Source organism: Lepisosteus platostomus, chromosome 28 (genome assembly GCF_059453375.1).
Source record: "Lepisosteus platostomus isolate fLepPlt1 chromosome 28, fLepPlt1.hap1, whole genome shotgun sequence".
In the NCBI taxonomy this organism is placed as follows: Eukaryota; Metazoa; Chordata; class Actinopteri; order Semionotiformes; family Lepisosteidae; genus Lepisosteus; species Lepisosteus platostomus.
This window is the reverse complement of record NC_142638.1, coordinates 18,721-29,634: the sequence shown is the minus strand read 5'-3', so window position 1 is coordinate 29,634 and position 10,914 is coordinate 18,721. Positions and strand designations below refer to the sequence as shown.

Genomic DNA, 10,914 nt, shown 5'->3' with positions numbered 1-10,914 from the left:
GCAGTCCATGTGGGTCCTAATGCCCCAGTATAGTGACGGGGACACTATACTGTAAACAGGCGCCGTCCTTCGGATGAGACGTAAAACCGAGGTCCTGACTCTCTGTGGTCATTAAAAATCCCAGGGCGCTTCTCGAAAAGAGTAGGGGTGTAACCCCGGTGTCCTGGCCAAATTTCCAATTGGCCCTTACTAATCATGGCCTCCTAATAATCCCCCTCTATGAATTGGCTACATTACTCTGTTCTCCTCCCCACTGATAGCTGATGTGTGGTGAGCGTTCTGGCGCACTATGGCTGCCGTCGCATCATCCAGGTGGATGCTGCACATTGGTGGTGGTGGAGGGGAGTCCCCATTACCTGTAAAGCGCTTTGAGTGGAGTGTCCAGAAAAGCGCTATATAAGTGTAAGCTATTATTATTATTATTATTACAATGTTGTGGCACACCAACAGCCTCCTCTACTGTAGACTCCTTGCTGGTTACGACCAGGTACTCGTGATGGGTGTTGCCACAGGAACTGCTCTCCTCACAGGGGAGGAACCGCACTGGATCCCTCCCCTGTGGCAAGAGCCCTTGGCTGGGGGGTTTTCTCTTGGCTCTCTGCAGGGTGTTTTCCTGTTTTATCCTGGACAGATGCTGCACCATAAACACTTTACAAGTTTAGTACAAAACTGGAACTGGGAGTAAATGTTCTTGTGGTTTTCCAAGTGCAGAGGATCATGCCAAAACTGTCTACTAGGTTTTATGCTGCCGGAAGGGTTGACCAGACCTTTGCTCCCAGACGGATGACCTTTCATCACCAGGAGTGGAGTACAGATGGGGCTGGTCTCTGGGATCTTTAGCAAGATCTGTTGGAGGAATGGGGTGCTTGTTCAAAGGCTGAAAGTCAATGGTAACATCAGAGGATCTAGTCAGGTGAGTGGGTGTAGCGAGTCTTTCTACCCAGTAAGAGAGATGGTTCATCTTGAGAATACTGGTTACAAGGGGTACTTCATTTTTCATTGGGTACATTTGGGTACTCTGGCTATGTTGGTTCATTTGGCTACATAGAGTATATTGGGCAGGCAACCTTTGGCATGTGCATAGGAGTTGCAGCAATGGTGTAGTACATGGTAGATTCAACTTTTTCTTTTGCCTACTTAGTTTTGCACTTACAATGGACTTGAAAGACCCTAATATCTGGGTTGGAGGAATGTGGGACAATATGAAAGCCTTGTCTTTAGTTCATTTCATGGAGAACTGAGTATTTGATAGTCTGTAATTTTAACTGATCTTGGAAGAGAAGCAAGAACAATTTGGGTTTTGTATCTTTGGGTCAGTGAGATGAGTATTTGAGGTTGGGGTCAGTTGTGATCAGTCACAGTTAAAGGAAGGATTAAGCTGATGAATAAATTTTTTACACTACATGCATATTCCAGTGACCTGGTGACACCTGTCGGATGTAGTAATTCAAAAGGGTCACGAGCTTCCCTGGAAGTTGGCTGTCGGTAGTATAAAGGGAGATGAAGGCTGCCTTCTTACTGAACTTGATTTGTTTTCATTGGTTTCATTGTTTGCAGATGTATCGGTCCCTCACCTCATGTGAGTGTGATGCCAACCTACAAGATTGCCCAGCTCTGGGACAAGGAGCCTGCATTTGGTCAGCTGAAGTTAAGGTGATACTTCTGCAAGAACCTGTGACTCTACATGCGCATTCCAGCAGAATGGAAAAGTGTAAATACTGGTGATGAATAAACTTTTTATCCCACTGCCTGATTAGTTTACTCCTAACTCATTTTGCATTTTTAGTATAGGTTTTCAAATAGTTGTTTAAGATGTTATCCTTGTTTGATCTTTTTGGCATCAATGTCAAAAATGATTGAATGGGGGGGGGGTTCTGATTTTTCTTTGTTTTCCCAGATCTGTCTCCGTGGGGAGCAAGGAGTGCTACTGGTTGGGAAGTGGACTTGGGCTTCCCTCAGTGAACAAGGTGAGTTGAAGGTAAGTAGAGGAGAGATGCAGGTCAGTGTGAGGAGAGCTTTTAATGTTGTGTGGAGGAGGGAAATGGACATTTTGTGTTTTGTCCTTACAGTTGGTGCACTGAGAGGCAGCTGTCAGAGTTGGGATGGTTTTCAGCCCCTGGTATCAAGAGAAGAGTGTCAGTATCTTGGTCAATTGTTTACAGAACAGCCTCTCTCAATAAGGCTAGACCATGGTGGTGCTGAGTGGTATGAATGACTCGTTTTGTTTTTAGAGTGGAATGCCATGATGGGTGCTCCCCAGTCCCTTCCCACCTGAATGCAGACATGGAACAGTTTGGCTGTCTGAAAGGCATCAGGAGTGTGATCCAATTCCTTTCTGTGAGTATTGAAGTCCTGCAGATGGAACACCAGAAAGCAAGGAGGGGTTTGAAGCTGCCCTTGCTGAATCTGCTGGGTAGCTGTGGATGTAGGAACACATGCAAAGGTAGTCATGCAGGGCATTGGTGAGTTGTGTCCTTTTTAGTTTCTGTTCTTTGATTTGGGAAAGTGTAGAGATGTTCAAGTTGGTCATTATACTCGTATAGAGGTATATGGTGTAAAATGCTATATAACTATCCTCGGATGGTAAGTAGTACAAAAAAGAAGCAATGTGCAAAATCATGCATCAACTATGGATCTAAAGTTATGGGGAGTGAGGTTGAGGTAGATTTCAATGTGTGTTTGAGCTTAAAGAGAAGGTACAGTGAGGGTTCAGATCATGGGTGAGAGGCTGGCAGTTTAATAGTGTGGGGGTAAAAACCGAGTTTGGTAATCTGGGCCTGAGTGCTCCAGTACCAATTTCTGGCTGGTAGAAGGTCAAACGCTCTTCTTGCTTGGGTGTGTGGAGTCTTTGCTTGGAGCTTTCCTCAAGCACAGTCTGTCATAGATGGACTGGGCAGTTTTCACCACCTGCTGTAGGGCTTTGTGGTCGGCAACACTGCAGATGCAACCTGTTAGTGTACTGTCTGTTGTGCATCTGTATAAGTTGGTGAGGTTCTGGGGACATCTTGGCCTTCTTCAACTGTCTTTGGAAATACAGGCTCTGTTGTGCTTTCTTAATCAGATAAGTGGACAATGGACTTGGCACACACCCCTGGGGAACCCCAGTGTTCTGAGTTTGTGTGGTTTCCAAGCCTGACAGCCTGTGGTCTGCCTGTCAAAGTCCCAAATCCCATTGCAGAGGATGGTATTGAGACCCAGTGTACCGAGTTTCTTTTTTCTGGAATGATGTTAAAAGCGGAGCTGAAGTTGGTGAATGTTTTTCTTTTTTTTTTTTTAATCCAGATGGGATAGGGCAGTGTGTATGGCAATGAAGACTGTCATCTGTGGATCTGTTGGTATAGGTCTAGTGTCAGAATTGTTTCCTTAATGTGCCCCATGACTAGCCCTTGAAGCACTTTACCATGATGGTTGTCGGTGCCACCGTGTGGTAGTCATTAAGGCACGTTACTGTGGTTTTCTTTGGTATTGGGATGATGGTGGTTGTCTTGAAGCAGGTTGGGACTACAGCTTGGCCCCAAGACATGCTGAAAATGTCTGAATACACTCGGCAGTTGATTGGTTTAGGTTCTGAGCATGGAACTGGGAATGATATTGGGCCTTGTGCACGTTCACTTTTAGCAGAGATCTCCTCCACATTTGCAGACAGTGAGAGCACCTGGTCGGTCGTGGAGGGTGCAGTTCTGTTGAGTGGATTTGAACCGAGTGTAAAAAGTGAGCTTGTTGTGCAGGGAGGCATCATGGGCAGGTGCACAGATGTTCTTTCTTTCGTAGTCTATACCGTCCCACGTGTGTTGGGTCATGAGTGCTGAAGTGTTCCTCTAATTTGTTTAAGTGTTTTTTGCATGTTTAATACCTTTCTTTAGATTGATCCCGGCTGACTTGAGTTTTGATTTATTGCCTAATTTGAATGTTTCATACCTTGCTTTGATTAGGTTGTGAACCTCTATGGTTTCGGTTTAAAAAAAGTTCACTTCTTTTGAGTGTTCCACTTCCAGCACGTCTTGATGATGTAGCTAGTGACTAATGCATTTTCCTGTATGTCTGTGTGTGATCCCTGTGTGGCTGCCATTCTGACTGCTAGTTTTGCTTGCCTGCACAGTTTACTGTATGTGGGGAGGAGAGACTGATGTGAGCAGTGTATAGTACTTATAGTGCTTCCTTGTCATTTGAGCTGGGGTGGGGAATGTAGATGGTGATTAAATTGTAAATGCCCTCAGCAGATTATTGAAACTCTAGAGTGGCTGAGCAGTGTTTTGTGATGGTAGATGTGTTGTTGCACCACACGTTAATAAAAATGCATACGTCCTCGCCTCTGGTTTTACCGGACTCTGCAGTTCTGTCCATGTGGAAGGCAGAAAACCTGTCTAGGTGCATCGCCTAATTCGGTCAGTCATTTTGGTGAATACATGAGTCCAGAGTCACAGCTGAAATTGAAAACTAGTGTAAAGCTACTGGCTCTTTTATAATTCGGAAACAAGTTTATACAAAATGTTTAAATGCCTTTTCAATTTTGGATGTGGCTCATGTTTGTGACTGTGGCCAATTTAAGCTTCCTTAAGTTCAACAGACTAAAAGTGCAAAATGTAACTGTTGGTCTATTTTTCTTGGTAATAGTTGTCTTTCTTGGTGATTCATTGTTTCACTTCACTGGCTGTCTTTCTGGCTTTGAAAGATTTATTTCATGGGTGCGCATCGAAGTAAATCACTGCAATATAAGAGACTTGGCACACCAGCAGACTCCTTGTCATGTCAGCCAGGTTCTGTTGATGGGTGGTGGCACAGGCACTGCACCTGAGCCCTGAACTAGCGGTTATCCTGTTGGCTTGTCTTGAATGAACAAAGTTGGCTGTGGAAATGTTGTCTTGAATGTTTCCAAAAGTAGAGGATCAAGTCTTAATCTCCACCTGAGTAACTTGCAGATGTGGTACACTCTAGACTAGGATTGCAGCTGGGGTTCATTGTAAGGATTAAGTTGCCCTAAAACCAAAATGTTTTCATTAAAAGTAAGGTTGTCTGTTTTAGTGCAGAAAGGGGAGGGATGAGTTTCCACCTGTCTGGAAGTGGATGTGTGCTGTGCTTTGTGAAAAAGAAGGGCTGCTTGAAAACTAATGCTTTTGTTAGAGGACTCTCGTTTTTCTTTTAAACAACTGCAACTGCTACAGTTTTTTTTTTTGTTCCATGTACAAGTTTGGTACTGATGTATAATATACAAAATGGTGTGTAGTTTTGCCCTGAGTATCCTGTACAGCAGTCAAGACAGAGGAGATGTGGCTGTAAAAGTGTGTACTCGGGGAAAGTGGTTGTTGAACCTTTGTTTTCAGAGGAGTTTCTAGTCACTGGGGAATGTGAGGTTTGGTTTTATGAAGGGTTTGATCTGTATGTGTACAGGCTGTAATCTCCCTGCAGTTATAATGCATGTAGTGGCTCGAAGGTTTAAATCCATTGGTTGTGGCCCATCACTAGGTTTTGAGTTATTTTTGCTTTGGAGTTTCAGTTTTGAATGTTTAAGCTTGAAAACCTTTTCAGTCCAGGCTGCAGTTCTTTGGTACTGAATATGGTCAGTGTTTTCTCGTTCTACTGTGGATCTCAAGAGTATTGGGGCACCTTGAATTGTTCTTAATGTAAAACCAAAATTTTAATTTGGTCTTTAAAAGGCACATTACTGCATCTCTAGGTCTGCGTTAAGAAAGCCCGAATTTCAACCTCTACCTGATTGGATGTACGACTGAGAATTTGACTTAATACCAGGGTAATTTTATTTAAAAGAGGGATTTGTTTGACTGTCTTGTCTACATGGAATACAACAATAAATGGATTTGGTCATCCCTGTTTACCTGGGTTTTCGGACAGTAGAATCTAAGCTAGAAGCTTTTAGCTTAATTTTGAGGGAGGAGTTGAGCTGGTTGCTTATGTTTGCAGATGGATGCACCTGGGATCTGAAGTACTTGAATGCTTTGTTTTGTACTGTATGCGAGTTGGTGACAATTAAGATGGAGTTTTGAACTGAATCCAGAGATTCTTTGGATATCTTCTATTGAAAGAGCAGAACTACAAAGAAGCTGATAGTTGTCTTTTTGGTTACTGCCTGAATTGCTGAACTTGTTTGCTGTGTGATGGAGAGTTTGCAGGAGTCACTGTCTTTTAACACATGGGTACATGACACCATGCTGTTGATGGGGAGCTCAGTGGCTGGCTAAAAGGATGCATTTGGTTTGATTTGATGCAAGTACTGAAGTCCTGCGCTTTTAACAATGGAGAGTGAAGAGATGTTTTGCAGGTTATCCTTAAATTTCCTGGATGCCTATGGATCTTGGAGCAGTTGTGAAGCAAGTATCTAGGAGGATTGTGTTCCTGGAGCAGTGGTGAGTTTCACTTGTTTCTCTAATGTCCAAATCAAATGCATTTTTAATTTGTCCTTTGTGTGTAAGAAGTGTTTTTGAAGGTTGACAAGCTGCTTTTGGGTTAGGCCTAGCTTTGAGCTCTTGATGTGATGCTTTAATGTGCTAAACATTGAGTCATAGTGGTGTTTTTTTTCTGGCTTATTTTTCCTCCCTGTTTGGTTGAGCTATCTGTATACTCATGTGCATTTGACTGGCTGTCATTCTGGCTCTGGAAGATGGAATTAGTGCTTTGTATGAGATTTTATTTAACGAGTGCACATGTAACGAATCACTTTAGATACACAGCAGTATGATGGTGACTTGGCACACCAGCTGCTGTCTCCAGTGTTGAGTCCTTGCAGGAGATGGCATTGAGGTTCTCTTGATGGGGGTCGGCACAGGAACTGCTCTCCTCCCTGGGGAGGAGCTGCAGTGGATCCTGTGGCAAGAGCCCTGGACTAGGGGGTTTTCTCCGTAGGGCGTTTTGCTGTTGGTTAGTGCTGGATAGGTGTTGCACTGTATGTGGGGAGTGGAAATGCTGGCTTGACTGTTTCTAAGAAGTGCAGAGGACTTGGTCTAAATCCTTCTCTCCATTTCAGGCTCTGTGCTACCAGACGAGATGAGCAGGATTGTGCTTCAGAGGGAGGATCTTTAATGACCAAATGTGCAGCACAGATGGGGTTGGGCTCTGGGATGTTTGTGAAGATCTGCCAGAGGAGTGGGGTGCAAGTTAAAAGCAGCATCAGAGGATCGAGACAGGTGAGTTTCTTCCCCCTCCTAGGAGGCGTGATGGAGCATTTTGGGTATACTCTGGGTGTATGTTGGTTTGAGGTACATTTGTGCACTGCATATTGTTATATAAAGTCCAGTGAGTTTATTGGTTAGACAGCTGTTGGCATGGGAGTTGTGTAGTACATTTAGGATACTTTTCTTATGGTTTTTGCTCTTTTAATGGACATGAAAGATACTGTTATCAGAGAAATGTAAGAGAATATGAAACCCTTGCATTTTTAATGATTGAGATTTGGTTTTGTAACCTACATTAACTTCTTCAATTTCTTGTCTTTTGTGTCAAGCTGAAGACCTAGGCGGACAAGCAAATGGATCTATGTCCTTGGTAAGCAGGCAAAGAAAAAATGGGTTGAGGGAAGGGATAAGTTGGTAACTCTGTTTTGGGATGGAATTTGTGAACTTGTGTGCAGATGTTGAAATGCTTTAATGCAGATATTGGAGATGGACTTTTCCCCTGTGGTAGGAGCCCTGTACTGTGGGTTTTTGCTTTTACACATTTCTGGGTGGTTTTCTGTTGGGTTTGTTCTGGAATTGTGTAGCACTGAACATTGATCATTGAGGTCAAAATGGGTGTTGGGGGTGGGAATGTAGACTGGACTATTTCTGACTAGTGCAGAGGACTGTCTAGTTTTTTTTTTTTCTTTAGGTTCTCTGCTGTCCGGGGGGCTGACCAGGCCTTTGCTGCTGAGAGAGGACCTTTTAACAGGATGGGAGCCCAGATGCAGCGGACTGAGATCTGTCTGCGAAGATTTGCCAGAAGACTCGTGGGCCCGTTTTTGATTTCAGAAGACAACGGCCACAGAGGAGCATTGAAAATGCTGTACAAGTTCCTAATGACAAGTGAAGAATGAGGGGGAGGCCTTTTGTAGGGTGGAAAGAGGTCTAGGTGGTACATGAACCTATAAATGAATCTCTGCATGCTGGTCTTGTAATTGCTGTTTGGCTCTTGGATTGTAACTTTAGCACCTGAGCCACCTGGCAAGGAGGAGACAAAGTGACTTCCGGTGTGGGAATGGAGAAAGTATATTTTGTTACTTGGTAACCATTTTTGTAAATTATGGGCCATTTGAAAAGCAGAGTTTGAGAGTCTAAGGTCAAGCAATGATTTATTTGCATGGGTGCACACATGTACATAAATCTTGCATTGGCTTTAGAGTAAAACTGAATTGAGACCCTAAAGTAGAAATGAATAAAAGGAGTAGTTATGCTATCCACTCGTTTGGGGAAAAGAGGCATTGGTTTAGCCGAGTTGCTCTTTTCATACCTGCACAGAAAGCACTTTTGTCATGGGGGGGATTGTGTTCTGTTTTGTGGATTTGTAAGTACTTTGCTAGACAATGTTCTCCTGTATTGAATGTATTTTTGTTTGTATGGCATCATAATAAAACTTACTAAATGTACCAAATCTGTTCTTGTGTTTCTTGCATGTTGATTGTGGCTGTAGGTGCTGTTCATTATATTGAATACACACTGGCACTGGATCTGCTTTTCCCTGCATTGCTGTGCCATGACATTTTACACCCTAAATGAGTTTTTGGTTTCAGTTTTTTACTACTCGGGATTTAGGTTACACTCTGTGTACATTTGGTGTAGGTAGTGGAGGTTTTATGGTTCCAAGTATTGGTTTACTTTCACATAATTAAACTCAGTTTTTTGAGAATCTAGGTGAGTTTTAAAGTATATATTTAGGCATTGATGGTGTAAAGCACAGACCTGAAATACTGCTTTGGGTTTATGAAGAGTTTTAAATTTGCCACTGGGTGTTTTTTTTTAACTAGTTGTGTAAATATGAATATGCATATATATATGATGGTGTCCAGTGTGAAGGAAGAGTCCTTGTGAAGGGTGACCTCTTAGCTTCCAGCTCATGAGCCCCAGTTGGATGGGTCCTATAAAGGTAGTGTTTTGACCCTGTGTGGTTTGTTTTGACAAGTTCCATACTCCCTCCCCATTGGTTCATTAATTCATCCATCTTTGCCATTTTGACATCAATGAAACTTGACCAATCTGATCTCGGCTTATTCAGTATTTAACTCGGTGGTCTTCAGAATGTAGGGGTATTTATTGTGCTTTGGTTCTCTGTTTTTGTTTTGCTTTGTGTGCTTTTTCGTATAGCTTTGGCTTTGTGGAGATGTTTTGTACTTTGTTTATCCTTTATTTTGCAGTTTCCCTGATGTGTTATCAACCTCTGTGTTCTTTTGTGCTGTTTTTTGCTTATTTTTGTTTGTAGTTTACTTATGAATTTGTGTAAAGGGTTAGTTATGTTTATGGGGTATGTTTTGCAGATGTAGTTGGTTGTATGAGAGACTAGTGTAGTATAGGTGAGTGCCTTGTTGTATGGGTTTGGGTAGATGGTGAAGGGTAGCTGGGGTGTTGGATGCTGAAGACCTGAGTTTTGTTTTGGTAGAATGGTCACTTTCCCTCACTTTATTATCCAGCTTTTTGTTATCTTTGGCACTGCTCTTGTCTTTTTCTACATACCAGTATTTGTATTTAAATTTTTTTTAGACTAAAACTTGTCATGCTTCCTGAGTCCTTAACCAGAATCCTAAAAGTTACACCCCGAGACACTTGGGGTTGTAACAGGCACACTGGACACCCCCTGCTATGACTTGCAGTGCCACCTCTGATGGGGGGAGTTTTTACACCTACACGCTGGGGGGGTGTGCTTGTCTGGTTTGATTTCATTTCACAAGGGTAGGCACACTTTTGTAGTAAGTTTGTTTTACCTTTATTTTACGTACCCTGTTGACTAGGTAGTACCCTGCTAAACAGCATTAGTCTAGTGTGGAGGTAATGTTGACAAAGTGGTTTATCTTTTTACTCTTGTCTTTGGTTGTTGCTAATGGTCCTCTTCACAGCACCTCCCATGAGTCATACTGGAGACACTTTCATATTTTACAAGGCATGTTTAATTTTAGTTTTACTTTATGTATTTGTCTTTTAGTCTTCCATTCCCTTCCTGGTGAAAATGTCCAAGAAGCAGTTTAAGTTGTCCAGTATACAAGGTTTGTGTAATGAATTTGGGTGCTGCTATTAGTATTTTTGGCTTGAGGTACTTGTTGATGCCTTTAAGTGAAGTAATAACTTCACTTTATTAGCCCTTTACAAGTTCTTGCATTGGGAATTTCTATTCACATACCCCAGCTTGCTCTCAATGAAACACAGACACAGGTAAGAAGAGCATGGGGTCAGAGCACAGCGTCAGCCATTGTACAGCACCCCTGGAGCTGTTGGGGTTAAGGGCCTCGCTCAGGGGCCCAATGGAGGAGGATTCCTCTGCCAGCTGCAGGATTTGAATCGGCAACCTTTCAGCCACAGATCCTTAGCCACAGAGCCACCACTGCACCCAAATAAGTGTATTGGATGTAGTGCTACAGATTAAGCAATTTTGTAGTGTAGGGAGTGAGATTGCAATGTGCCCTTTTTATTAACCTTGTCAAATGGTTATATTTGCAGTAGTTGTAGATTAAAGGGGTTGTTATACTTGGATGGAGTTTGAGAGGTTGCAGTTTAGGGAAGCCAACTGCTAGCAGTAAAATAAATTAATTTTTTACTTTAGGTTTAGTGTAAGAACACATTTACAATTTTCATCCTTTTAAAGTCATTAGATTATTTAGTTTGTGAGGTATTGGTTTTATAGAGGGTTGGATTTTCAGTGGTTTAACTTTACAGGTCACTGCATTGCTGAAGACGGGATGGGATGCCAGTCCATTTCTCCTGTCTCATTGTTCCAGAATGC

General features: G+C 42.6%; 2 long non-coding RNA genes across 3 annotated transcripts; both read left to right on the top strand.

Annotated features, from left to right (window-relative positions):
* Positions 1–420: 420 nt before the first annotated feature.
* Positions 421–2,135, top strand: LOC148638489 (uncharacterized). Of its 2 annotated transcripts, none has more exons than XR_015930962.1 (4): positions 421–913; positions 1,558–1,711; positions 1,898–1,978; positions 2,070–2,135. It is a non-coding gene; the product is annotated as an uncharacterized LOC148638489 (long non-coding RNA). The 2 variants fall into 2 exon arrangements; XR_015930961.1 differs by having other exon boundaries at positions 422–913; positions 1,558–1,653.
* Positions 2,136–2,237: 102 nt separating this feature from the next.
* On the top strand, positions 2,238–7,155 carry LOC148638488 (uncharacterized). The gene is made up of 3 exons (XR_015930970.1): positions 2,238–4,848; positions 4,880–6,362; positions 6,980–7,155. It is a non-coding gene; the product is annotated as an uncharacterized LOC148638488 (long non-coding RNA).
* The last annotated feature ends 3,759 nt before the right edge of the window (positions 7,156–10,914 follow it).